The sequence below is a fragment of the Cupressus sempervirens genome, chromosome 5, assembly GCF_028749045.1.
Source record: "Cupressus sempervirens isolate cs-2001-9-10 chromosome 5, ASM2874904v1, whole genome shotgun sequence".
Lineage (NCBI taxonomy): Eukaryota > Viridiplantae > Streptophyta > Pinopsida > Cupressales > Cupressaceae > Cupressus > Cupressus sempervirens.
This window is the reverse complement of record NC_143122.1, coordinates 644,695,513-644,706,142: the sequence shown is the minus strand read 5'-3', so window position 1 is coordinate 644,706,142 and position 10,630 is coordinate 644,695,513. Positions and strand designations below refer to the sequence as shown.

Below are 10,630 nucleotides of genomic sequence, written 5' to 3'. Positions count from 1 at the left end.
GAATTCATTGTTTAGATGAAAATGTGTTAGACCTACTTGAGATTTTAAAGTGTTACCTATTTCATGAAAGTAGCCCATACTCTAAATCATGCAATTTTTGTTAGTTTCAAGGGTTTCATAATCTTGACAACAACACATGGTCATCTACAACCCTCCATACAAAAGCGTTATGCCCCCCCTGCACTTTCTCTATAATTGGGGCCTCAACCTATGGAAATATTACATTTGGAATGGCCTCAAGATTCCCAAATCCAAGTGTTTTTAGTTTCAATAAAATAGGAAAGCTTTGCAACTACTTAACCAAATGAAATACCATGGATGTCAAAATACACTTAAGTTGATGATTTAGCTTATATAGTGCATGGAACTTTAAAATTCTAACATTAACAACACAAATCTAACCATTAAAAACTATAATGATAGTGAAGAGATTCATTGATATGCAACAATATGGCTTTATTAATATCTCAATCTACATACATCAGGTTTCAAGACAAGCCATGATCTGTAGAACTTTACTCTTAATGGCATCACTCCATATACTTGTTACATACGTCATTCTCCTTGGCAAAGAAAAACATCTCCAAGTTTCAAGGTTCCTTCATATTGATTACCTTTGGATGATTATATTGTCTCTAAATGTTGATTACTTATTGCCTTACTAGAATTAGATGCCCTTGTTCATTTGATTATGTTCTTCTCTCTTGTTCTATGTTATATATTAATGATCTTGATCAGATTTGAACTTGTGGGTACATTATTTTTGCACTTACTTGTTGATTAGATTGATGCTTTCATGGATTTTTGTCATGAAAGTTTCCTCTTTGATGAATACCATACCTTTTAACTCTCTCAATTCCCACTTATAACAAACAATAGTATCTTGACTTTAACCAAATACTATTGCTATGCATAAGATATAAGATATTTAGTGCTCATTATAGCTGGTGCTTGATTACTAATGCTATAATATTCCTTGTTGATTGCATTTTTGTATCTCTAACAACCAACATCATACTAGGATCTTGTTGTTCCATACAAAATTTCATCATATAAAATCATTATTCTAGAGGCGACATCATTAGATCATTTAGTTCAAGAAACTTATGATAGGTCCCCCAATCCTATCCTTACTCAATCGATAACCTTCAAGGTTTATTGTCCTTATTCAATCACCATATTCAAAAGATGGTCATTCACTATGCTGCAATGTTTCTCAAGAGCATTAATTCAAAGGGTCATCAACTTAATAATCAATAAATCTTACCTTATCAATAAAATCTCATTCTTTCTATTCAAGGTTTCAAACATATTTATCAATCCAAGATCCTTGTCCAATGTCCTTATAACTTACACACACAAAACCTAAACTCTATTGCCAAGTTTCATTATTAACATACCTTGTCCAAATACCCATTCTAACAAACAAGATTCTTACATTGTTGTTAGAAACCAATCAATGAACTCATTATCATAATGACATTATAATCTTCATTATATAATACCTCCAATGTTGAATTAGATACCTTTGGGCATCAAGCACTATCAAATTCTTACGATATCCTTGACAAATCAAAAGTGAAGTCCAATAACATAATATTGTCTATTACTTATAACAAGGAATATATATTCACTATTAACATTCAAAGTATGTTAATGAGATTTCATTTAATCTCAACTTTTGGAATCTTCAACATAAGGAAACCTTAGTCCTTCCAATTCATAATCCTTAATTAATTGGTGAATAAAACTTCACAAAAAAATAATGGTCCAAAATTATTGTCAATATTTAGACAACTAAGCTGAAGTTTTCATGCAAATTATATTGTTTATCTTCATTGGAACATCCACCCAAGAGTATAGAGCACCCATTAAATTTTCCTCTTCCTTATTAACCTGTTGTCATTGTTCACAAACCTTTATATAGTATTCTTTTGACTAATAAGACTTGTTACAACTAGAATACACAGATCTTACTATTTTAAACCACTAGGGCATCATGACATTCTCACATGGAACCACTTCCCAATGCAAATTCAAAACCAAATGAAAGATTATTGAGTTTACTTTCAAATTCCATAATATTAGAATTTTTTACTAGTTACCTAGCAAGGGTTTCAAAAATCTTACACAAACCATAGATATCTTCCTCATGATTAATGAAATCTAATCCCACAAAAACCATGATGGTGAGGACTCAATGATCTTTCATGCTATGCAAATGAATCTTCAGAAATAAGTCAAATATACTATAAAGATATTATGTAAACAATTCTTTAAATACTCTAAAATAAGTCATATTTATATTTTTTGATAATTAATTTTGTTGTATCTATTCTATGCACTGGTGATTCTAAGATCCATTATCTTGAATATGTTAAGATACTAAATCAAAAGCATCTTGGTTTGGTGGCGCTAGTTTTCAATTAGTTTTAATAGAGAAATAAGTGATTGTTGTTCATTGACAAATCCTCGGGTTGGAGAATAAATGTTAAGTTAAATATGAATGGATGTAAGGCAGTTTGGTCTACGGTTGCTGCAAGGCTATCAAAGGTGTTGTATGTACATCTGTATACCTGCTTGAAATTTGGTACAATTCTCAATTTCATTAAACCTAGCTAGAAATATGGTATAAGAGATCACGTATGGCATATTTTAATATACAAAATTCATTTACATATATAATTTACTTCAATCATCTTGTTCTTGATTTTAGCTTAAGAAATTAAAAACTTTAAAGTTTTAAGATGACAACTGCAGAAAATAAAGGAAAGAAATAGTTAAAGGGAGTGGAGTCATAAAGAAGAGCTATAGTAGTAACTGACTATCTATTCTCTTCGGGGGTTAGAAGATTTTATTCAATTCTTGCTTTGAATTTCCTATCTCCATTAAGCTATGATATTTAAAGTTTACAATAGATTGGTTAGATTGCTTCATGGCTAGAAAGTAATGTCACAAAATTGTTTCAAATCTTGATTTCATCATGATCATTATACAAATGGCCCAAGATTTGATAAAACTGCCATAAGTAAATTGATTTGGTCTACAATTGGTATAGCTTGACTGCCTATGTATTCAACTTAGAGTTTGTTTTGATTTGCATTAATTATTGACAGATTCCCTCATCATCTTAGAATTTGTTTTGCTAATAGCCTACTACCTATACAGGGGAGTTTGGTGCTATTAATACCATCATGATGCTTTCATCAATAATTTTAGTTTACTTTAGCTACTGTATGCAAAGTATTATATTATTTTCTAAAGGACACCCATGTTGTACATTATATAGTAATAGATAGATTTCTCATGTTGTGATGTTTTTCACTGTAGATTGTGATAAGGACTCAAATAGAGATGCTAAAAGGTGTCAACTCATTATAGGTGTATGGAGTATTCAATTACACATTATTGAATTTAGCTAGCATATGAATACCTGGTTCTTTTGAATTTCAAGTATAGACTACCCTTTTTCAAAATGTCAAAAAATATCATACAACATATGCTACTATTAGCATAGACATTGCACCTCATTGTTGGAAGTGCTAGTGTATGACATTTTATGACTATCCATCTTAGTAAACTAGATTTTGATGGGTAAAGGTAGATCAATGTGGGAATTAGGCTTAGAACCTATGCATCTCTCACATGTGAAGATTTTGGCATTTGATATCCTTTCCCTACAAAACCCTACTTCATTGGGATGCCCAGACACTTTCTAGAGAAAGGGTCAGCTTGTTAAGAATGTGGAGATGGTGGGTGTGGTTTTTAGCAGGGAAAGAAAAGAAAAGTTTCTTAAATTTTTGGTAGATGTTGGCAACACTTGTGTCCCATGCATTCTCTGGCTCAATCATCATACTTCCATTTATTATTCAAGGGTTCAAAAGCCTCAATTAGAATGTTTTGCTGCATTGGCTCTTGAACAATATGAACATGTGCAATTGGGTTGATTGGTGAGGTTGTAGGGTAGGGTTACTATTTACAACAAGCAATTGTAGGTATGGTACTTTTATGGGGTTTTAAAGATCAATGGTCTATTATGCCTTGTTTTTAACATTAGATATGTTGATTAAGAACACTGTCAAATTTTCATGATACCTAAAATAAACTTGCTTGCAAGATCTACTCAAGTTCATTGACAAATATTTCTTGTTTAGCATCACTACAAAATGATTAGTAGTAAAAAGAATCTGTGTGAAATTGTATCTAATGCTTTCAGTTGGAGGTACAATGAGTAATGTGTTGGAGGCCAATTTTTAGAAAAACATAATGTCAATAACTTAAACTATATAAATCATTATATGACATTACCTACACTTTGTAGGAATTGCCATTGAATATCTTTTCAAGAATTTGTTGACTGGCAAACCTCATTTTTGAAAATTTTGTTCAAAACCTAGTTAGTTGAGGATAATTATTCCCATAAAAAATACTAATCTTCCCTTTCTTGTCATCAAAATCTTTAATCTTAAATAATCTTTGGCTTTCATACAATGTTATAGGAAGTAACAAATCATTAACATATTAATGATGTAGTAGATAATAAAAAATGAAGTAGAATTGAAAGAGAGAAATTCTAAGCTCTTTGTTGGTATGTCTATAGAAATTCTCAAAAGGACATGTCTAATTGTCTTAGATAGAAGTGTTTAAAAATAAAATGAACACACCCATGTTTTATTTAGTTTAGGATTTCATCAAGTAGGCTGTAATAGTAAAAAAAAATTCCATGCCCATCTAATATCATTATACAGTGGGTTTTCATATAACAATACATATATGCTAAAACAAATATGTTTTAGAAGTAAATACTATATTTTCCCTAAAAAAATATCCCGATGCACATTCTTTTGATGCAAAATATGCCAAACTTTTAATTGTGAGAATTTCCATCACTTACAATTTTTTTCTGATTGCAGATAACAGTGAAATCTGTTCTGGTTGAGAGAGACCCCAATTCTGAGATTTATCACTGGATGGATTGCATTTGGCTTGCAGTGCAGTGCTATGACTTACCTGCTTCTTTTCCTCCTAAGCACAATGCTTTATGACCCAAATGGAATGAAGTTGATGTTCGAGTATCTATCTTTGGTTCACTAGTAAATGTTGCATTAGAATGTTTTATGGTCTTTTTCTATCCATTAAAAACTATTTTGATATATTTTTTAACAAACAATCTTTTTTAAAGTCGCGAGGGTAATCTAAAGGTGAATTCTATTTTGGCAATTGGTAACTTGTGTTCATTGTATTTTTGAAAGTTAGGCTTGCTCATAAATCATAATATTTTTACAGAGTATTTTAGTTACCCTTATGATAAACATCCTTAAATACATGAAATTCAAATTTTGATTCCTACTTTACAAAGTAAGATGTCTTTTCTTTAATGAGCAATTACATCTCTACTAACAACTAATTTATCAGTAGTTACATCAATTAAGCAATATGCTTTTGATTTTTCACTATAGACAAAAAAGTTGAGATTATAACTTTTTATATCTAGTTTATCTTTAGTGTTATGTTTAACTAGTGCAAAAGAAAGACCGAAAAATACAAAAATAATTAATGGTAGGCTTAAGACCTGTCCAAACTCTTTAGGAGTAGTATTTTGCAAACACTCACTAGGACATTAATTGAGAATGTGTATAGTAGTTTGTAGTGCTTCTTCCCAGTAATGGTATCCTACATTTTGAATATGCATTATACACATCCATTTCAAAAAAATTTCTATTTATGTATTTGATCACTCCATTCTATCATGGACTGCATGGTGTCGTACACTGCTAATGGATTCCCTGTTGATTTGAAAAGTTGGCGAATACCATTAAGGTGAACTTTCTCCCATTGTTTGTCCTTAATGTATTTTTTGCAATCTATTACTTCCCACCTCATGTCTCATAGGCCTTTAATTGCCAAGTCTAAGAAATAATATGACCCTTGTTGGGATATCACACAGAAACATTTAGGTCTTTGCAAGGAGTATCTTTCCTATGCACCACTTTGGCACTTCCAATGATTATTGCATATATGTATCTAGTCACTACATCATTGGTAAGGCTTCTTGTAAACTCAAATTTATGCTCGATAATTTTGAGGTAAAGTGATTGAAGAGTTTATACTCCATCAATAATATCTATCCCTCTTTCCATGTATCACTCAGTGTTATTGTGGCAGCAATATCTTTATAATTGCCAAACATGCAATTAAGAAATATTCTTGTTGTCACATAAATTATTTTATTAATCACATTCTTTAATTGTGGATGTTGGCCTCAAGTGGGTCCACATTTCAGCAATAGGGTTGTCTTTTCTTAATGTTTCTGCATTTCATTTGAAGCTAATGATGATTATTATTTTTGGTTATTGTCTAATCTTGATATTTCCAAATGAGATTATTTTTAGTTTCAAAGTTCAAAATATTAACTTTTGATACTCTATGTTTACCACCTTTGATGAAATAGGAAGAATACCTAGACATTGTTTGAGATCAAGAATTTGAATTTGTTTTAGAATATCATGAGTATAAGCTCTATATTTGAGCTATAGGATGATTGTGTTATGGGGAACCTTTGAAAGGCTCAATCATAAACTATATTTTTATCATTATTAGCTTCATCTTGTTTACCTTAGACACTCCATAGCCTCTTTTGCATGTTATTTGATTCAATAGTATATTGTTGTCAACCATTCTCCATCATAGATGTAAAACTCAGAGAGTACTCTAACAAGTTTTTTTTGCTCTGAAAGTTTTTCAGCTAAAAACTTGCCATTAAAACTCACCAAGTTTTTTAACAAGTCCAAGGGAAAAACTAGGCCACAGTAAAACTAAAGTCCCATGGAGAAAAAGTTCATTTACATTTCATTTTTCTTGCTCTCAATTGCTCCTCTAGCAAAACAGAGCTCTCCCAAACTTCTTCAGGTCCGTTTGCAACAACTTTGCATTAAGGACAATAGAGCAGGTTCTACAACCAAATCAAATTTAGGTTTCTACCCCATTAGTGTCAATGTCGACCATCATTTATAGGCACTCATTCTCCAAGAGCTAGAGACCCTGCTTGAAAGGATGCCTATCAAGGATTAGAACTCAGGTCAATTTTTTGCATTGAATGTGAAAAAGTGAAAAATATTGGCATAAGCCACCTCAAGTACCACCTTGCACGCATCCTCTATCACAATGCCAAGGGTTGTGATGGAACCACTGAGGAAATAAATAAAGAAATAAAGGCCATACTTGGAGCTGTGGAGGAGAAAAAATTGCAAAGTGAGAGGGCAAGGCAAATCATGATAGCATCCATAGCTAAATCAGATGAAGATGCACTTCAAAGCACAATAGGCTCTCTTTGTGGCCTATGTATCCAAACACATCTACCACCACCATGGGCACCACTTCTACTTCTAGTAGAGCACCAACATCATGCCTTTGCATTATTATTTTGTGCCCAGAAAAAGCACAACCATAATTAGAGGGGTGTAACAGGGAGGTGCGTGAATATACAGACATTGCATGTGTTGATTTTTAGTACTCTAATTGCATCTCTTTCAACGTGTCAACAAATCCTTATTGGGAAAATTGATTACTATTTGTCTATGTTTTATGACCATTCCAACATGTAGAGTAAAATACCAAGCATCATATTCTCTCTTGAACAAGAAAATCTTAGATTCTAAACAATTTGGCAACGTGTGATCAACTAAGACAATCCCAAGGTTTACAATATATATTAGTGACTTTGTGTTGGATATAACTCAGTTTATATGATGTGATATTGCTAGTAATCATGAGGGAGCTTTCAAAAATGTTCCTGAATGTAATCAATTATTTTCCCTCAAAATTGTTGAAGAATTTTTTTTTGACAATTGATAAATCTGATGTCTATGAGGGTTTGAGGGAAGAGTTTGTTAAAGATTTATGGCTTCCATACAATGTTCTTAAATTTGTGTTGTTCACTAACAGGTTGTAGCTCAATCTACTCAAGGATGAGTTTAATCTACAAATGCCACATTCCCATTACCAATTTGTAGTTTTATATGACTCTGAAAGGAAGGAATACTACGAGCATTGCAGGGACACAAAAGGATCATTCTTTGCCTATCATGGCAGCCCTACAAAGAACTAGTACTCTATATTAAGGTTAGTTACTTTGGAGTTGCCTTTTCTAGTTGGAAATGTCATGTGTGATATCTATATTTTGTTTTTGGAAATGTTGTTCTTGACTTTTGAGTTTGGATCACAGTTACATATAAGAAACTTTTCCTTTGTAAAGGTTTGCACTAAATTAGGTGATTAAAAAGGCCCTAACACAACACACCAACCTTGATGAAGGCTATTCAAGTCTTGAGAAACCCTAAACAAGGTTTGACATTCATTATTGTATGGCCATAGTACGGTTGCAGCACACTGTGCATGATTCTACAATAACAGTTACTAGTTTTTGCCTTGTTTAGAAGCAAATAGTAGTGTTGTTGTGATCTTGTTGGATGGAATAGTTTGTACATTTTTTTTCTCCATTGTATATGCATTAGATTTAGTTCTTTTAGTTTGTGTGAGTGTTTTATTTAATTCTTTCAAACTTGACTGTGCATTACCAGTTTTGGGGTGTTTAATGGAAAATAGGTTGTAGTCCTTTTTTCCACTATGGGAAAACCATGGTTCTTTGGATTCCAAGACTATAGATTCTCTAGATTCCATGCTTCATGTTTTTGATATTTCTTAGGATTAATATCAGCAAGGGCACCAAATTTTTATTTCCTAACTCTACCAATTACTAAAGCAAATGGAATTACAAAAAAAATTCAATTATATGTTTACAATAGTACTTGACAGATACACCATTATCAATCTTTGACATTCTTTATTATTAACTGATATGCAATGATTACAATATTCATTTGTTAGTCTACTAGTCAACCATGAGTCCTCAACTATGAATCAATGATTCAATACATAGTAGGCCACTAGTAGTTAAGATGACCACTTGGCAGTATATACTAGATGGAAACCGATGGGAAATTACCAATTATAATGCATAATAAATGACTAGCCAAATAATTAGGAAATAAACTCTTGATTGACAATTATACTTACTTTTATTAGGAAATATTGTAGACTACATCTTTTTCTGGGGCACTATCGTCTTACTTCTCTTGGTTGATAATATTTAGAAAATAGAATATGTTAAGAGGAATAAAATCCTCTGATTGCTTCTTTTGCCCTACTTTTCATCGATAGCTTGAAATATTCTGATACTTTAAGTTTGTTTATAGCTTTTTAGTGATTGGTAAACTATAGTTTTAGTAAAATTTCATGGATGAATTTGTCTAATAAGGTGGTTGTGGAAGTGAGAAAGATGGTTTTATAGATTGCTTTTTAAATGGATCTTTTAATTTTTCCTTTGGTTAATATTAATTTATTAATCTTATTTACTCTTATGCAGATATGGTGTAGATATTTCTCATCGCCTCACAGAACTTCATGTAGCTGGTGTGGCATGCATGAATTTGAAACCATCTAATCTTCTTTTGGATGCAAAAGGACAGGTAGTTGTTTCTAATTTTGGTCTACTAGAAATTCTTAAGAAACTTCAATGTAGAAAGGCTCGTTCATTGCCAGAGGATGAAACTACAAAGACACATTCATGTGTTGACTGTACTATGTTGGATCCTCACTATACAGCCCCTAAAGCATGGGAACCACTAAAAAAATCATCTTTGAACATCTTTTGGGATGATGGAATGTGGGATTTATGCAGAGTTTGATGCTTGGAGTTTTGGCTGCACATTGGTTGAAATGTGCAGTGGAGCAATTTTGTAAGCTGTTGCATTATTGTTTTAGTCATTGTTTGTTTTAGGTCTTAATTTTGAACTGCTTTTCATATTGACCATAGTGGCCTTGAGTTTGGAGAATTGTGTTGCATGACTAACTAGGTTCTTTCTACAGGTGGGTAGGATTAAGTTCAAAAGAGATCTACAGGATTGTTGTCAAGGCACGGAGGCAACCGCCATAATATGCCAGTGCAGTTGGTGTGGGCATCACAAGAGAGTTATGGAAGATGATTAGTGAATTTCTATAGTTCAAACCTTCAAAAAGGCCTACTTTTAATGCTATCTTATCTATTTTTTTGCATCATCTGCAGGGGATCCCCCTTACTCCTCCTACAAGCCCAGAGAAGTAAGATAAATTTTCATTTTAACTTTGCAGCAAACTTCTTTGGATTTAATTGTTAGACTTTTCCTTTGGTAATGGTTGCATAATGAAATTATTTTGTATGCTTAAGGTGCTTGTTTCTTGAACATGGTACTAAGTTCCACTTATTGCTATTTGCCTCTTCTGCTTTAAGAGTAGAATTAAAATTTGCAAAATAGCATTATCACGTGAAATGAACAAAATCATTCATGGTAGCTTGGTCAAAATGAAGTTGGATCAGCTATACCTTTATATAATATAGATAGCATAATGTAGATATCTCTTCCATTAATATGATCATTAAAAATCTTAGGTCATTAAGGTTTTTGTATTTTCATCTTTTCTATATGCAAAGATTTAAGTTGGAAGTAGATTTTGTCATTTGTTAGTGAAAATGTGTATGTATGGTTTATGGTTATTCTTGAAATATGGAGAGTATGTTATTGGGCATTCCTAA

General features: G+C 32.1%; 1 pseudogene; it reads left to right on the top strand.

Annotated features, from left to right (window-relative positions):
- The first annotated feature begins 3,590 nt into the window (after positions 1 to 3,590).
- LOC149557558 (CST complex subunit STN1-like) lies at positions 3,591 to 5,045 on the top strand (annotated as a pseudogene).
- The last annotated feature ends 5,585 nt before the right edge of the window (positions 5,046 to 10,630 follow it).